Source organism: Apodemus sylvaticus, chromosome 1, assembly GCF_947179515.1.
Source record: "Apodemus sylvaticus chromosome 1, mApoSyl1.1, whole genome shotgun sequence".
NCBI lineage: Eukaryota > Metazoa > Chordata > Mammalia > Rodentia > Muridae > Apodemus > Apodemus sylvaticus.
This window is the reverse complement of record NC_067472.1, coordinates 133,976,815-133,994,561: the sequence shown is the minus strand read 5'-3', so window position 1 is coordinate 133,994,561 and position 17,747 is coordinate 133,976,815. Positions and strand designations below refer to the sequence as shown.

The 17,747-nt window shown below is 45.5% G+C and overlaps 1 protein-coding gene across 3 annotated transcripts in view; it reads right to left on the bottom strand.

The window, feature by feature from the left end:
* Nucleotides 1-17,747, bottom strand: part of Slco3a1 (solute carrier organic anion transporter family member 3A1) — a 283,145-nt gene that overhangs the window by 227,894 nt on the left and 37,504 nt on the right. The gene's annotated exons all lie outside the window — the stretch shown is intronic.

The window sequence follows — 17,747 nt, the reverse complement described above, 5'->3', positions numbered from 1 at the left end:
TGGCAATGACCTGAATAAAATGGACAGAAAAAATGAGGACACCTGGTCTTAAAAGGCCACCTGGCAGGTAGGTACACACAGACATGACTAAAACATAAATTCAAGGGGCGATATGCTATTAAAAGGCTCATTAGAGGGAAGATGGAGTACTCTGCTGTTTGTGGGTACCATGACCTGTATCACAGGAGGACAGCTGTCCCTGTTAAGAGAGATCTGGCAGATGATTTTGCCCTCACCAGGCAGGGAAGAATACTTGAAGCAACGCTATGAACAAGGAAAGCATGAGTTCCTGATGAAGGAGAGAACTGACCCAGGTCACAACAAGCCAGGAACACCACTGTGAACAATGGAGACGATTCACACCATGCGGTGGTGGGAAAGCAGGCACACCTGAGAGAAAGCAGAGGTGAATCCTGCTACCCCTTAATCTGTGGTGACCCTAGCCAACTCAATTACCTTCCCTCAGCTTTGAGTCTGGGAAATAGGAATCCTAACAGCCCTACTGTGATGGATATGAACACCGGCAACAGTGCAAATTTACTGGCCAGAGAAGCCTTCCATTCCAGGGTGTGATAGATCAGAGAGGCAGTTAAGTACAGGTGTCTGTGGCCAGACTACATGGGTCCCTCCTGACTCCAGGTAAGCAAGTCACTCTGTGCTTTAGCTTGCTTACTGTGAATTGACAGTGAGATCTGGGACCAGGATAAACCTAAACCATGCACGAGGGGGTGCCGGGAAAGGACAAGCTGCAGTCCTTATGAACATTCTGGTATCTCTCTCTGGTTCACTGGGAGCATCCAGACTTGAAAAGCCTCAGTATCACACCAAGTATGGGAAGAATGAAGAAATGAATGCCAGAGGGCCAAACAGACAGGCCCATAAGGAAGCTGGGGGCTGTATATGCAAGAACCCTCATCAGCACAGAAAGACAGACAAGAAACATGGGAGAGGCTTTAGTTCAGGCAGATGGCACTAGATCTTCAGACTGTTAAAGCGCAGGGAGGAGAGTCCCAGAGAGCTAGCCTTCCTCTAAGATCAGACACAGGGATGTGCTATAAACACCCAATCATCCACAACCTTCCAATCCCGTCCCATCTGCTGGGATCCAAGCATATATCCAGACATCTGTGATAATGATGATGAGAGGGTGCCTCTGTGTGCCCTTACTATCAAAAGAACAGTGTGCTCAGGTCACTGTTCCTTTAGCCCAGAGGATCTCAGCCCTGGTCAGAAGTGCAGAAACACATGGTAAACACCTGGGCTCCCATAGCATTCATGACTCAGCCAAGGCCCATGGGTAGTTTTTGAATCTGATCCCTAGCTGACCAGAGGGAAGGTGAGAGGCAGGCTGCTGAGGCAGTGGAACATCATGGAGATCTTTCCTTCAGTGCCATGCCACTGGCCAGCCCCACAGAGCAGCTTCGGAGCATCTGTCACACACTTGATCAGCAAGGTTCCCAGTCAGGGTCCAACTCCATTGTGCTTTCCAGCCAAGGGCAACCCACAACTCGCTGGGGCCAGCTCCTTTCTGCAAATAACAGATTGCAGTTGTTGAGAACAGAAGATAAACAGGACCTGGCGTGGTTACAAGGGCTCTAAAATGCTCCCAAAGATGTGCTTTCTGAAAGCCCTGGGCAAGGGAAAAGAAAGGCTTCAATTATTCACTTCTTTCCACTAGTACAAAAGCCTGTGCCTTGATGGAACACCCTAGACGGAACGCCCTAGACGGAACACCCTAGACGGAACGCCCTAGACGGAACGCTCTAGATGGAACGCTCTGTCTTTAAACAGGTGATGTGGTGTGTGGGAGTAACTGGGGAGGTCTAACGGCCTGGGAGGTGGAGATCAACAGGCTGAGCCTGGAAAGATGACCAAGGAGGGCTGGATGAGAAGAGATCTGGAACTAGCCTGGTCAACAGCTCCAGGCACTGACAGACACCAGGAGCAGAACAGTCTGACGATGGCTTCACAACCCACTGCTGTGACAAAATGCCCAAGACAAACAATATACAGGAAGATTTGACTTGGGTTTGATTTGAAGTTTCATCCACAGTCACTCGGCTTCGTTGTTTCAAATCTATGGACAGGCAGAGTAATAAGATGGTGGTCACCACACAGTGCAATAAAAAGGCCAAGCTGCTACTCCACAAAGGCCCGGAAGTAAAAAGCAAAAGGAAGGAAGAAGCGGAGGATCCTCGATCCCCCGAGGGATCACCCTAATGCTGGGTCCTTTCACTAGACACTAACTTGGGAAGGCTGTCTGCCTCCCAACGCCACCACAGGCTGCCGTGAAGCCTTTAGCACCCGGCCTTGGGAGCATTTAAGATGTAAACCTCAACAGGTAGATCCGCAGGTGGCATCCTCCACCATGGTGCTGGATGGTTCCACAGTAGAGGGAGGGCTGAAGTGACGACGTCTCATCTTATTCTGCCACGAGGGCTAAGGACAGACACAAGAGACAACATATCTGGACCCTGGAACCCCGCGGAGAGCTCCAGCTCAGCAAACATGCTCCATCATAAACTACCTCACAATATGTGCATTCGTGATGCTGGGAAAGGAGATGGGGATCACGACTGCTGTAGACAAGACACAAACAGTTGCTCTAGAGCTAGATCATGCCCGGGGCTCCTGTCCTGTCTCAATGCAGGATCTTTCCTTCCTCCTCGCAGCCTGTTGCGGGGCCCCAGCGATACTCATCTAGACCAGCAGTTAACATTACTGCAGCCACTCTGAAATGGTACTTTGTGGATCAATTAGATCGGAGGCTAATGTCTTCTCTCATTTAAAGCACAGTTTTCAGAAGATGGACTAATTAAGTATGCATGAGACCATAAAAGCCACTTGTGGCTTTTTTTTTTAAATGTGGCAGAGACTAATCCAGCATAGAGGGAAGCTGAGCACTGATGGGAACAACGGCTGCCTTTACTTAATGGGTGAAGAGCGCTAAAGAAACAGCTGGATAATTAGAGACAGAGACAAAGGGACAGGGATTCCAGGAGGAAGCGTCCTTACTCTAGGCCAAGTGCAAATGAAGTTAGTGTGAGAAGTGTGCAGGATCTACCAGGCTTTGTCTACATTAACTAGGCGGAGGAGAAAAGGGGGTGGGGTGGGGAGTAGAGAGAGCAGGAGGAAAGGAATGAGTTAGAGAGGACAAGAAGGAGAAAGGGGGAGATCTACATTTCAGAATCTCATGAACTCTTGTTAATAACAGTTCCCAGAGCTGGGCAACGACTCAGTGAAGTGCTTGCTCACCAAGCAGGAGAACCCACATTCAATCTCCTACAACTATGTACCAAGCTGGACATGATGGCGCACGCTTGGAATCCCAGTGCTGGGAAGGTGGTACCCTTGAGTTCCCTGGCCAGTAAGCGCCTAGTGAGGCCCAGGACCCAGTGAAGGGACCCTGTCTCAAAAGGCAGGCGAGATGGCTTCTGAGGAAGTATACCTGAGATCGATCCCTGACAACCACACCTCTGCCCCGTCCCCCACATGCACAGATGCACTGGTATACATGCATACATGCATACACATGTGTGCCCAAAGGGAGGATGGTGATTCATGTTGATGTCAGTACTGTAGGACATGGTGGCCTATGGGCAGGCGTGTCTGAATCTTCCCTCATTCTCTAAAGAAGTGGCCCGTGGGAAGCTGCCATGGACTCTTCATCAAGAATCCAGGTTCTCAGGGCTGTGGTGGAAGACTTCAATCTTCTAAGAGATAAGCCCACATTTTCATTCTGGCTTGGGTGATGGGGCTGTCACTAGCAACTGGGAATCTCTGCAAATAACAGTTCCTGCTCCCAAGGCCTCTGTCATAAAGGTGATGATTCTAACACCCAAGAAGGTAGAGGCTGTTGTATGTTTACCTATGACATATGTGTGCTTAGGGTATTGGATACCATTTGCAACTTAGTCTATTCCTGTAGCTTTGTAGTGGGAGAACCTGGAGGTCAGAATGAAACTCCTGATTTGAAGGTCTTGTCAGGAGATGGATATATCTATTCTGGGTTGACCATGAAGTCATTCTGTAGCCCAAGCTGGCTATAAACTTGGGATCTCCTACCTCATCATCCTTAGTGCTAGGATCACGGGCCTCTACTCTCATGCCTGACTTCAGTCTAGCTTTGACAGCTGCTTGTCAAGCGGATCTACCAGAGGCCATTTCCAAGCCTTAGCAATGGGTATAACAGCATGGTCTTGTGAGCACCACTGGGGTTCTGTAGCCAGCACTCAGTAGGTATATATTAACGAAATGTTCTCAACACTGGCATACATGATTTGCTTGCTTTCTTCAGTTTAATCTGATTCCACAACCTCCAGTGCCTGCTGAGTGGGCAACTCAAGAAGTATGGCTGTGATTAAGACACAATGCACACATGACAGAATGAAACCGTTTAGTGACAACATAGGCTACAGCACCACGACAGAGCGGCAGAGCAATCAAGGGAATGACAACACAGTGAGTAGACACAAGACACAAGAAGAGTGAACTAGATTCTAAAAGACATTAAGTGGAGGCTGGAGAGATGGCTCAGTGGTTAAGAGCACTGACTGCTCTTCCAGAGGTCCTGAGTTCAATTCCCAGCAACCACAACCACCCACAACCACAACCATGATGGCTCACAGCCACCTGTAATAGGATCCAAAGCCCTCCTCTGGTGTGTCTGAAGAGAGTGACAGTATACTCACATACATAAAATAAATATATTTAATAATAATAATGATGATGATGATGATGATCATGATCATGATGATGATAAAGACATGAAGTGGTAGGAGTTGCTGCCCTATTTCAAAAGCAAAGATCACTGACACAAAGAAGATACAGCAGGTGGAGAGTTCTGGCTGTCTTGGGACAAGAGGAAATAACATATGATTTGGTACTGAATGGAGTCATCAGAGACAAAGCAGCCTTGAAGGCAACACGACTGTGGATCTGGGTTTGAGATCAATGGGGGAAGGGAGGTTCTTGAGCAGAAGTCATCCTTTAGAAATGGCATGGCATTCTATACAGCATGGAATGAGGGAGACCACCTGGTCAGCTACTCAAACAGTCTTGGTGAGAAATGATCTCCACTTGCTCATTGCTGATATGTCATTAAAAAAAAAAAAAAAAGGACATCAGCGTGGAGGTGACACCAAGCTCAGATTCAAAAGCCTGGAAACATGGGGTAAAGGGCCCACATCAGCAAGCAGATTCTAACAACAGCACAAGGGGTGTCAACCTTGATGTGGTCAGGACAAAGTAATGTGGCTGCCTCTCTCCAGGGTTCCTGGAAAGAATTTGACACACTTACTCTGAAAAGAGTGAGATGGTAAATATTTTAGGCTCCTAGGCCATGTGGTCTCCATAGTAACACTGGCATCTGCCACTGTAGCCCAATACAGCATCCATGGCAACCTGTACACAAGTGGACATGGCTGAGTTCCAATAAAACTTTACTAACAAAAAACAGGCAGAGGGCCAGATTTGGTCCATACCCCTTTGTAGACTGCCCAAATCTTGGTTCTGCACATTATATCTTGAGCTGATAAATAAATACTTCCCATTCATAATAAATTTATGTAACACTGTAGTTACAAATGCCAAAAAAAACCCATTTCTAGACACTTCAATGCCAGTTTGTAAAGGTTTGGGGGTTTGTTTAATATTTTTTAATCCCATGCAAATGAGTTGAAAATAAGTTTCTTGTCTGTCCTTCCTAAGACATCTCTTTCTGAACTAAGGGGAATATTCTCTGCTCTCCAAAGCCAGTATTCAGTTTCTGTGATAAAAACTGTAACACTGATCTCAGCTGAAGAAAGCCCAGGATGCTATTCTGTCTCTCATCCTAACAGTCATGCCTTGTGGTAGGAAGTTCAGTGCACTGGGGATGTGGTGTGCAAAATACACTCGCTTCTGAAGTCTGGGGACACGGGTCTGCACAGCCAGGCCGCCCAGGACACCAGGGTCCCAGCCTCTTGCTCTTGGTCCAACCGCATGACCCACAGCTGGGCCAGGTGAAGGAGACATTTGGCAAGGCTGCTTTATGTCTGCTTCGAGATGACTGTGCACAAATTGGGCTCAAGGGATAACTGGGCATAATTTTCAAATCAGTCTTCCTTAAAAGGCAGAGAACGAATTAGACAGAGAAGCTTTTGAGACACTGTGGCCTCAGGCGGATGCAAACACATCAATAGTAACAAGTTTACTAAGCTTTCCTGTTATTATCAGAAGTGTTCTAACCAAACTTCATTTTTTTTATAAACCCATGAGAATGATCTCAAGGTAAATTTAATCTCTTATCTGTCATGCCAAGGGTATGTCTTTTCTCTTCGGAAACACGCTCTTGCTGCCAAACCTCAGCCTCTTGAAGGCTGAGATTAGTATGCACAACCACACCCCTTTAGAACATGTCTTCTTATGTTGGGACATATGCAACATTTTAAGGGCTTCACGTTGACTTGGTCAGTCTGGGTAAGACAAGCCTCAAGACTCCTTTTCTAGTTTGTGAACAATGGTCCCTCCTCAAAGCTGTTGAACAAAACACCAGGACCCCAGTAGGCATGGTAACTATAGGCAGGCCTGGTCTTCAGCATGCCCCACCCCCAACCCCACAGTAGGACCCTGAGCCACCACAGGTCTCCCAGGTCCCTCACTTATGACTTCACTCTTTGAATCCTGGTCTTAAACAGCCTGGCGTGGCATTTTCCAGATCACCTCAAATGAGAGTGTCAGTCTCTGCCTGCTCAGTCTTACACAGGCTTCACTGACCTCTCCTTCTCTAAGAACATATCTCTGCCTCCTCCCTTTTGTCCCTCTACTCTGCCATCTGCATCTTTCTTGGACCATTTCTCCCTCTCCCCTATACTGTGGGTTCTTTTGCCCTTTTTCTCTCCCTGCCTCCCCCTAAACAGCCCTAAGCCACAACAGAGGCAACAGTTTTTATGATTCCTTATACTCTTTGAATTTTATGTCCAATTAATTAATTCTAAGAGAATGTGCAATAGTTTATGATCCTCCCACTCAAAATCAAATAAAATAAAACTACCACTAAGTGTAATTACTTCCAATATGTAAATCACATCACTGACCCCTCAGTCACCCCCAATAGCTCTTCCTTCCAGCTTAGAGAAACAGGTTTCAGGTCCCCACCAGCCTCAATCAACAGAGCTCTCTGCATTCTATGCCTGAGCTGTGACATCACCTGCAGGTATTTAGGCACCAGGCCAAGTTGAGCCTTGCAGAGCACAGCCTAGAGCCCCACCGTTTGAACTCAAAGTTGGTATGGTGGCTGCTCTGTTTTACTGGAGAACAGGATGAACTCAGTTCCTTGACTTTCATGTAGAGGGGACAGGCATAAGCCTCCAAGAGATCTTGGAATAAAGCTCACACTAATCATTCATTTTAACACAGGATTCTCAGGCAGAGCTTTTTTGTGCTGAGTCAGTCTCTCTCCAGAGCCCCAGAGCCCTAGAATACCACTGTGTCCAATGAAAAGTGCCCCCTGCCCCCTCCCCCCATTTGGGCCATGGAAATAGCTTACCCAGGACAGTGTTTGACACAAAAAATCTGAGGATCCTAAATTTAATCCCCAGAACCCACATTTTAAAAAACGGAGTGAGCCAGGTGGCAGTGGTTCACACTTCTAATCCCAGCACTTGGGAAGCAGAGGCAAGCAAATGAATGAGTTCAAGGCCAGCCCCATCTACAGAGTGAGTTCCATGACAGCCAAGGCTACGCAGAGAAACTGTGTCTCAAAACAAAACAAAACAAAACAAAACAAAACAAAACAAAACAAACAAAAATTATAAAGACAGAATTCAATGCTGGATCTTTCTCACAAGGAATACGAAAATAGTTCCTTTGGGTAGAAGTGGGGAAAACACCTATAGAAATTCAAATATGGACTCTGAAGTAACATTAAAGAGGTGGTTCAGTAGATCAAGGAGTCAGCAGCCAAGCTTGTAAACCTGACTTTGATCCCCAGGATCCACATGGAAGAAGGAAAGAGTGGACTCCAGCAAGTGGCCCTCTGACTGATATATACATCCTGTGGCATGTGTGTCCCCTCTAAAGAAATAAAGAACACTGTAAAAGTTATCATGTGCGCAATACAAAAGGCTGTGTCTATGTATTCCCGCTCTCCCTTTAAATACTAATTTTAAAAAGCCACATGATGGAATAACACAGCAGCAGTGCGTCCGCGGTCTATCCACGTGTCATGGTCTACCTACAGCGAGCGATCCTACCGCTCAGGAGGAGAGAGCATTGCATCAGGCTGGAGGCAAAGTTTCTGTATTTCACAAGAACTCAGTTAGCACAGCCCTGAAGGAGACTGTGCTCCCTGAAGGTGTGCATTTGTAAAAGTGGTCACTCCGAGAATTCTCTGAGGAGGCACAGGGGGAAAAATGAGTTAAATAAATAAGAAACTAGTTAACACAAAGGAGGCCAGTAAAGAAGGGAACAGAGAAACAAAGGCATGAGACAAATCACAACGTGGCTGGCAGAAACTCAACTTCCATCAAACTGATCACGGTCCCCAAAACACAGGAAAAAAGAGTCTGACAAAATGAAAGGAGAAATTGAGTCATGATAGCTATAGAGGTTAACAGCACACTCAATAACTGACATAAACAGCGGACAAAAAAATCAGTGAGGATAAAGAGGATTTGAACAATGCTACCTCCCCATCTTAAGCTCAACGATAAGATGACAGACAGCTCGTTTTTCAAAATCAGCAAGTGCCATCTGAATAGACATTTCATCAGAGAAGGTGTACACATGTTTAATAAGCATCTGAAAGGCTGCTTAGCACTATTAGTCTTAGAGAAATGCCAATCAGACCATGGTGACATATTACTACCCGCCCACCAGAGTGTCTGTTTAAAAAGACACAGAGACCAAGTCTTCAAATACTGCTAGTGGGAATGTGACGGCACTATGCTTACAGATTCTTTGGAAAGTAGTGGGGCAATTTCTTGAAATATTAAACTTTATTTTACAATGGAGTAATCTCTCTCCTAGAGCTCTACTGAAGAACAATGAAAGCCCATACCCCACAAAAAAACTAAATTGTGGCAGTATGCATCACAGCCAGAAACGACTCAAATATCCATTAGCACACACAGAGAAACAAAATAGGTTGCATCCCTAAGTCTGGTGGCAATGTCATCTACTAAACCAATATTCTCAGAGTTCCAATAGAAGCAACAGTATTCAGCAGTGAAGTTAAATAACTATTGATACATGTGAAACATAAATAAACCTCAAAAATACATTTCATTTATATGAACATCCAGAAAAAGATTAATATATATCAAAAGGAGGAAGGCTCAGCAGAGGACAGCTGTTTGTAACTAGAGTTTCTGTGAATCTGGTGCCCTCTTTTGGCCTACTCAGGTACAGCATGCACACTGTGCACATAACATACAGGCAAACACTCATAAACATAAAATAAAAATAAGTAAACATTTCACTTATTTAGAAAAAGAAAGTACACTGTAAGGGGTTTAGCTAGAACAGGAACTGACAGGAATTTGGGCATGAAACAACTTGATGGCTCATTCATTAATTTTTGGTTGTTTTTCTGAGACAGAATCTTACTATATAGTCTAAGATGGCCTCAAACTTTCCTCCATCTCTGTCTCAAGGTGCTGGGATTGGAGGACAGCACCACCACATCCAACTGAGAATCAGTTTTTACAAGAACACTTCAAAATAGAGTGTGACGATGATCATATAAGGATTGAAATCTGCTAAAACTCACCAACTGTATGTTGTAGGCAGCTACATTTTGTTACATGAATTGTGATAATTATTTCTGTATTGTTGAGATGTAAACCATCTGACAAGGACAGCCTAAGGTTTCGTTGAAGGCTCATGGAGTCAGAGGGCCGTAGAGCTCGAAGAGAGAGAATGCATGGAGAGAATTCATGGCAGTAGGAACAGGCTGCAGAGGGTCTCCACATTGCAGCCTGTCAGCAAGCAGAGCAGGACTGCAGGAGAGGCCAGATATAACTTCCAAAGGCCCACCTCTAGTGAGCTAGTTCCACCAGGCAGACCTTCCCTGGTGGGTTCCTTTTAGACTTGACATAAGCTAGAGTTATCTGAGTAAAGGAACCTTAATTGAGAAAATGACTCCTTGAGATTGGCTATACTATAGGCAAGCCTGTAAGGGGCATTGTTACTGTTGTTGTTGTTGTTGTTGTTGTTGTTATTAGTCGTCGTAGTAGTAGTAGTAGTATTTTGGCAGTACCCACCACTACCATCATCATCTTCATTATCATCACTTTGGCAGTACCCATCATCATCATCATCATTATCATTGATTTGGCACCCAGCCCACTATGGGTAGTGGCAACCCCAGGTAGGCCATCCTGAGTTATATGGAAGAGGATGAGCAAGGCAGGAAGAACCAGCTAGGGAGTAGCACTCCTCCATGGCTTCTGCTTCAATTCCTGCCTCAAGTTTCTACCCTGACCTGACTTTCCTCGGTGATGGAGTGTGACCTGAGAGTTATAAATGAAATAAACCCTTTCCTCTCTAGGTTGCTTTAGGTCATGGTCTTTATCGCAGCAATAAAAACCCTAACGAAGATACTTTTTTGTTTCTTGACAGGTTCCTTTGGCTTGGAGTTCATTGTGCAAATAGTGCAAGCCCCAGGGACCTTCAGGTCTCGCCTCCCCAGGGGTGGAGTCATAAACATGCTCACCAAATCAGCTTCTAAAAAAGATTTATTTGTATGTTATGTGTTCGAGTATGTACCTGCAGACATGTTTTATACCACCAGCTTATAGGTGCCTGCGAAGACCAGAGGAGGGTTTCAGATCCTCTGGACTAGAAGGTTGTGAGCCACTACATGGGTTCTGGGATGTTCTATAGGAGTACTAAATAATCTAAACCATGGAGCCATCTCTCCAGGCCCAACCTTCATTTTAGTATGGTTCTGGGAATCGAACTCACGTCCTCATGTTTTCACGGCAAGTATTTTAGGACTAAGTCATCTCCCCAGCCCTCTCTGTACCTCTTCTCCTTCCTCCAAACCACCTTTCCCCATGCCTCCCACTCTGAGTCATCTTTTATCTCCAATCCTCATGGACACAGGTTTCACACATCTCTACACACTTGGACACCTCGTGAATAAGTGTTCCCTTCCTAAAAAGTCATCTGGAGTAGAATGCTGTTGCACGGCAGGCACAGGTGGCAGCGGCTCCCCTTAAATGGCGCTCTAGTTCTAACGGTACCCTCTGTAGGTTGTGCCAAAGCCCGGGCTGCAGGGTCACCCGAGCTTTATGCATGGGGCAAACCAACCCACTGGACCGCCAGGTTCCAGGGAAACTATCAAGAGGACAGTGCCAGCATCACCGGGTAGCTTACATAGCAGTGCTCTGAGAATCAACAGAGTCTGGGCAAGGAAGTCCTAGCCATTCGTTCATTTACTGCTTTGATCCGTAGATGTTGAAAAGCCAGATAAAGAGGTGGTAGGAACAGCCATCTTCTTTGTGATTTTGTTGTAAAGGCAACCATTTGTAGAAACAGTGGTACCAGAGCAGGAATTTACCACCACCTATATTAGTCATTTTTCAAATGATGAGATGCCACATCTCTTCAATGTGGGGAGGCGCCAGAACTAAAGGAACTTATAGAAGAGCTTATTAGGGGCTAAAAGTTTCAGAATGTGAGACTATGGGTAACCTGGTGGGAGACACGGCAGCAGACAGGCAGACACGTCACTGGAATGGTAGCTGAGAGCTTATATCTGACCCACAAGCGGGAGACAAAGAAAGCTAGCTGAAATGGCATTGGCTGTAGAAGCCTCATGGCCCAGTCCCTAGTGGTACATATCCTCCTTCTTACCCCTTCCCAAATGGTTCTATTGGAGACTAAGCACTCAAATGATTAAGCTTCTCCTGGAGACTCTCAGTCAAACAACCACACCATGCTTTATTGCAAATTTCCACAGCTGTCCAGAGGCCTAGAAGGCAGTTAGTTTCCCTCTCTCGAGGAGTCTTGAGAACAGAGAAGCTACCCAGCTTTATGAAGATTACCCAGCTGGAAAGCAGCAGAGGCAGATCTTGAACCCGGAGCCAGGAAGCATCTAAGTGTGTAGTGGGGTCTCGCTCTAGAGACCAAGCTGTGCTGGAAATTACTATACAGTTCACGTTTGCCTCAAACTCCTCCTGTCCCGGGATCACAGACACAAGCCACCATGCTCTGCTCAGGCTGCGGACCTGAGCCTCCATGCCCCACTTAGGCTGTGGACCTTTTATTCTTGTTGTGAGATTAAAGTTTCCTCTGCTTTGTTACAGGGTCATCATTGGGTCCTCATCCAGGGCAGAACAGGCTATTTTAAGTAACATGGGAAAGAGGCCCATACGCCATCACTGGAAATATTCCTATCAACACTAAAAGACCCTGCCTTACAGAGCCAGGCTATGATCTAAAGATCTAGTGCCTCCCTTATACTGCCACTGGTTATGTTTTCTAGTTTTTTTTTCCCCCTTTTAACCAATTATCACTGTAGACAACTACAGAATAGAAACAAACACTGAGAATTGGAGAATTCTGTCTTCCTCTGAGGAACAAACCACACTCAAGAGTGAGCGGTCCTATCTAACAGCTTCCTTAGAAACAAGAGCAGATATTGGTCCTGTGGACTGAGGCTGGCCTGAGATAGCTCAATGTCCCCTCACACTACTGAACGAATCTATGTGGACACCAAAGGGAAGATTCACATTTGTTAGAAGTGAGGAACATCATAAAAATGCAAAAACACTGTGCGTGATAATTTGATCAGGTTGCAGGGATAAACCGTGCCGCCGCACTCGGAAGCTTGGCAGCCGACACAGAGGCAGGCTGGGTGCGCACTTGCCACAATCACCCTCAGTGTTCAGATGAGAGGATGTAAAGAAAAGAGCTCCAATCTCTCAGCCGCAATTGAAATGGGCCAGGTTATGAAAAAAAAAATCTACTAGAAGTGCCATGAATCAATGGTATTGGCTGAGAAGCCAGATGGTAACTGGAAGCCATTTTCTCCCAGTAATCAAATGCTACTTCCATTTACAAAGCACTTCCATATGGAATCCTCCCTCACTAAAACATTCTGTGCTGCCCCAGGATGATCAATATGGTTGAACTAGCGCCTCCTAGGCAAGGGAATACACTAATTTCCAAACACCCCTGGAACCTCCAGCCTCATAATGGGTTTCGCTTATAGCAATGCTTGCAACAAAGGCTTCTATTAAACTTGACACTCCCTCGGCCCTTTCATTGTTTCCTTAAGGAATGGATCCACAAAGAGAGACAGGCCTTTGGAGTCAAACTGATCTCTCTCTGCCGAAACTGATCATCACACCGTTAGGATCTCTAGCGAGGCAACATCCTTTTCCCTATCTAACATCAAGTAAATATGTTGTGTTAATGACACAGCGTAGAAGTACCCAGGAATCGAGACTGCTGCCTACATGCCCAGGGGCCATACTGCTTTTAAGGCTTCTTTTTCATGTAAAACAGATCCTCTCAAAAGTACTTTTAGAGATTGGATTTGAAGAGTTGTGCTAGCACTGCCACAGGCTCTGAAATAATTGCCAGGGAAGTCCATTCCCTGGGGACCAACAAAGGATCAGGGACTTCTGAGTTCTCACAGAGCAAATTTTTTTGTGTCTCTGGAGGCACCTAAGCTACAAGCCCCATGGGTGTCCATGTGGATCCAGAGCCAGGAGTTCAACCTGGAGTCTTGAGTGTCCTTCCAGGCTAACAACCCTCTAAGATGACAAAACTTGTGTCTCAACGTATGGCTCAAGACCTTTCACAGTGGTCACCCCAGGCCACCTGCATATCAGATGTTTACATTTTGATTCATAACCGTAGCAAAATTGTGAAATTTTGAAGTAGTAACAAAAATAAATCTTACTGGTTGGGGGTAACCTCATCCTGAGCAACTGTAATAAAGTGTTGCAGCATTAGAAAGGTTGAGAACTACTGCTCTAAAGGTCGCTGCTGGGTACCTGCATGTGGCAGGAGCCTATGCAAGGTGAACAGCCCTGGCTATTTTACAGGAGTTCTCTGGTAGTGACCTATACCATGAACCTCTTAGAAATGCAAACCTCAAAACTGCCCCACTCCTGGGTCAGGTTCTGTATTTAGCAATGACTCTGGGCAGCATGGTTATCCATGGAGATCAGAGGCATATACTAGCTATTGCTACACGACTTGCAAGCTCTGGCCAGTCACTCTCAGACACCCCAAAACATCTAGCAACTTCCCAGGATGAAATGGAAGAAGGGGTGCTCACCCAGTGAGAATTCCTAGTACCCTGTACCGCTGTCTCATTGGACTTAGGATGCAGGGCTATATTAACTGGGTGGCCCTTCTATACTCTCCATTTTGCTCATTTCACACAGCCAATTATCTACAACAACTACTACTACTACTACTACTGCTGCTGTTGCTGCTGCTGCTGCTACTACTACTGTTGCTACTACTACTACTACTACTACTACTACTACTACTACTACCACTACTACTTCTACTATTACTACTACTACTGCTGCTATCTCTACCTCTACTACTACTACTGCTGCTGCTACTGTTGCTGCTACTACTAGCTACTAGCTGTAACTACTATTGTTACTACCTCTACTACTACTACTATTACTACTACTACTACTACTGTTGCTACCTCTACTACTATTGCTACTGCTGCTACTATTACTACTACTACTACTGCTACTGCTGCTGCTACTACTACTACTACTGTTGCTACCTCTACTACTACTACTACTGTTGCTACCTCTACTACTACTACTACTACTACTACTACTACTACTACTACTGTTGCTACCTCTTTTTAGCCTGGCATGTTCCTCTTCTTTGGCTCCATCACCATCACCTGTGTTCTGGCCACCACTATTCCCTTACCTGGGATACTCCATAGCTGCCATCTCTCTCCCCACCACCCACACACCCCAGTTGCAATTAAAGAGTCTTGTTAATTCCCTACTTACATCCCTGTGCAATTAGAACAGAAGTCTAACTATGTGCCCTGGCTAGAAAGGTGTTTCTGCCTTTGCCCTCAGCATCCACCAAACCACACTCACACTTTTCTTGGGTTACCATCAGGTTACACCTGTTCCCAATTTGCCATCACTAGCTGTCGCACCTGGAACATTCTTACCCCAGACTATGACAAGGATGACACAGTCTCATATAATAGATTCAAGAGTCTCTCCTGTAAGAGATGTTTTCTGTTGAATCAACGTTGCCCAGTCTTGCCAACAGTCAAGGACTAGCCTAGATGTGAATCATTGTATGCTCTCATAGCTTCCCTTTCTCACCAATGGACAAGTTCTTTGAGCGCTAAGACAATGACTTCTACAGTCTAGAAGAGTCAGAAGGATAGGATGAGAGTATGAGAATACAAAGAGGACATTGCTGTTAGGATGCCTCCTTCACCTTTTTCGAGTCTTGGTTTAACTTACCTTTTTTGAGTCTTGGTATAACTCCTACCCTTGTTTAACCACCTACATATCCACCCTATTAGGATCCTTAATTGTTCTCCTGCTATTGTTGACCTTTGGCATCTACATTTTGAACTGCTTGGTTGATATTGTTAAGAAACACATAGGTACAATACAGCTAATGCTTTTAAAGCAGAGATACAAAGAACTAAATACAGGAAACCAGGAATACGAGCTATCAGAACACCAGCAATTGCTTCAGGATTGAAGTATGCACAAAGAAAAGGAGAGAATGAAAGGGTCAGCTCAGGGACTTTGGAAAGGTCATAGAACACTTGCCCCCTCCCAGAAGGGAGAGGCTAAATTACATTCCCCAGACCTCAAGGAAGTCCCTGTGGCTAAGGGAGGGCCAGAGTTATTCCAAGACCATTGGCCACCTACCTCATTCCCTAACAACCAATTAGTTTAAAGGTAACACTGTTCTGCCAATCACATTGTGCCTAATGGCGGCTGCCCTGAGGACTGTATAAAGGTCCGCGCAGCCTGCTGTGCATAGTCATTCTCTCCCCATGTGCGGGTGACCCCAGCATGCTGGCTTAAATAAAATTTCTCTTGCTTTCTGCATCAGGGGAAAAAGAAAAGAATGGCTCCCATAGGCACACATGCTTGAAAGTTTGGTCATCAGGGAGTGGCACTACTTGGGAAGGATTAGGAGGTGTGGTCTTGTTGGAGTAAATGGCGCCTTATCGGAGGAAGGGTATCACTGGAGGTAGGCTTTGAGGTTTCAAAACCCCAAGTCAGGTCTAGTGGCACTTCTTGCTGCCTGCAAGGCTGGATATAGAACTCTCAGCTACCTCTCTAGCACCCTGTCTGTCTATGAACCACCATGCCCCCTGCCATGAGGGCAACGGACTAAATTCTGAAACTGTAAGCAAGCCCCAATGAGATGCTTTCCTTTATAAGAGTTGCCATGGACATTGTGCCTCTTCACAGCAATTAGAACTTTCACCAAGACAAGTGGATTAAAGGAAAAAAGGAAAACATTGCCCTTTTTAGGCTCTAGTCCTTAAGTTATGTCTACATTTTAATCACCATGTGTTAGAAACATGGCAATACTGGAATTTGTTTTGTACCCTGACACTGCCGCCAACCCTGACATACTCTTACATAAAAACCTACTTCCCAGTGTCAAGGACACTGTAGGGGGGGGGCTTGGGAAGGTGTAGAAGGTGGTTAGATCATAGGAGAACAACCCTCACCTAAAACAAAGGTAGCAACTGTGGACAGGATACAGGCAGTGCTACTCACTACATCTACCAGTGTCTTCACTGAAGACTTGCAGCCTCCAGAACCCTGATCAATGAGTTTCTGTGGTTAATTAATAAGCTACTTTACAGTTTCTTATTAATAGCAGCATGGCAGGGAGAGTTCAGCAGAGACAGGCATTCTTCAAATACCTCATGCTTTGTAAATCTGCAGTGCTCTGTTCTTCTGCTGATGTTCTCGAACTAATTTTACTAAAATGTAAAAACACAAACCAATGACCCCAGGACTTGTGCTGACAGAAGGAGCACAATGAACTTCAGGTTTAGATCAAACAAACAATCATCTACCTAAGGAAGGACCATAGGTAGGCCTCCTCTCAGCACCTTGGAGCATCTGTGATATTTAAACCTCCTAGGGGCAAAGATTCAAACACATGGTCATTAAAATGCAGACATAACTTGAGATCCACACCACTACCCTCTGAAAAGGCCTATGTTTTCCTTTCTTCCTCTAATCTGCCTTTCTTAAGGATGGGATTGGGGCACTTTATCCTTTTGTTGTCACACAGAGACAGTTTAATAGACCAATCCAAGAAATGGTTTATCTAGGTCAGGGGTCTGCACACTGTGACCCTCAGCCAAATCTCACCAGCCACCTGTTTTGCAACTAAAGTGTCCCTGGATCACAGCCATGGCCTGTTTGTGCAGTCAGCATGGCTTTGTCCTCACTACAACACAGATCTGAGAAGTTGTGAGAATGCAGTGGGACCGTATGGCCTGCAAAATATGAAACCCTACTATCTGCCTGGTTGAAATAAGTGTGCCAAGCTCTGGCATAGAGGAATATAGATGAGTTTGGTTCCACTGTTGATGAAGCACCAAGTCTCTCTCTCTCTCTCTCTCTCTCTCTCTCTCTCTCTCTCTCTCTCTCTCTCTCTCTCTCTGTCTCTCTCTCTCTCTCTCTCTCACACACACACACAAACACACACACACACAAACACACACACACACACACTCACACACACACAGTTTCATCTAA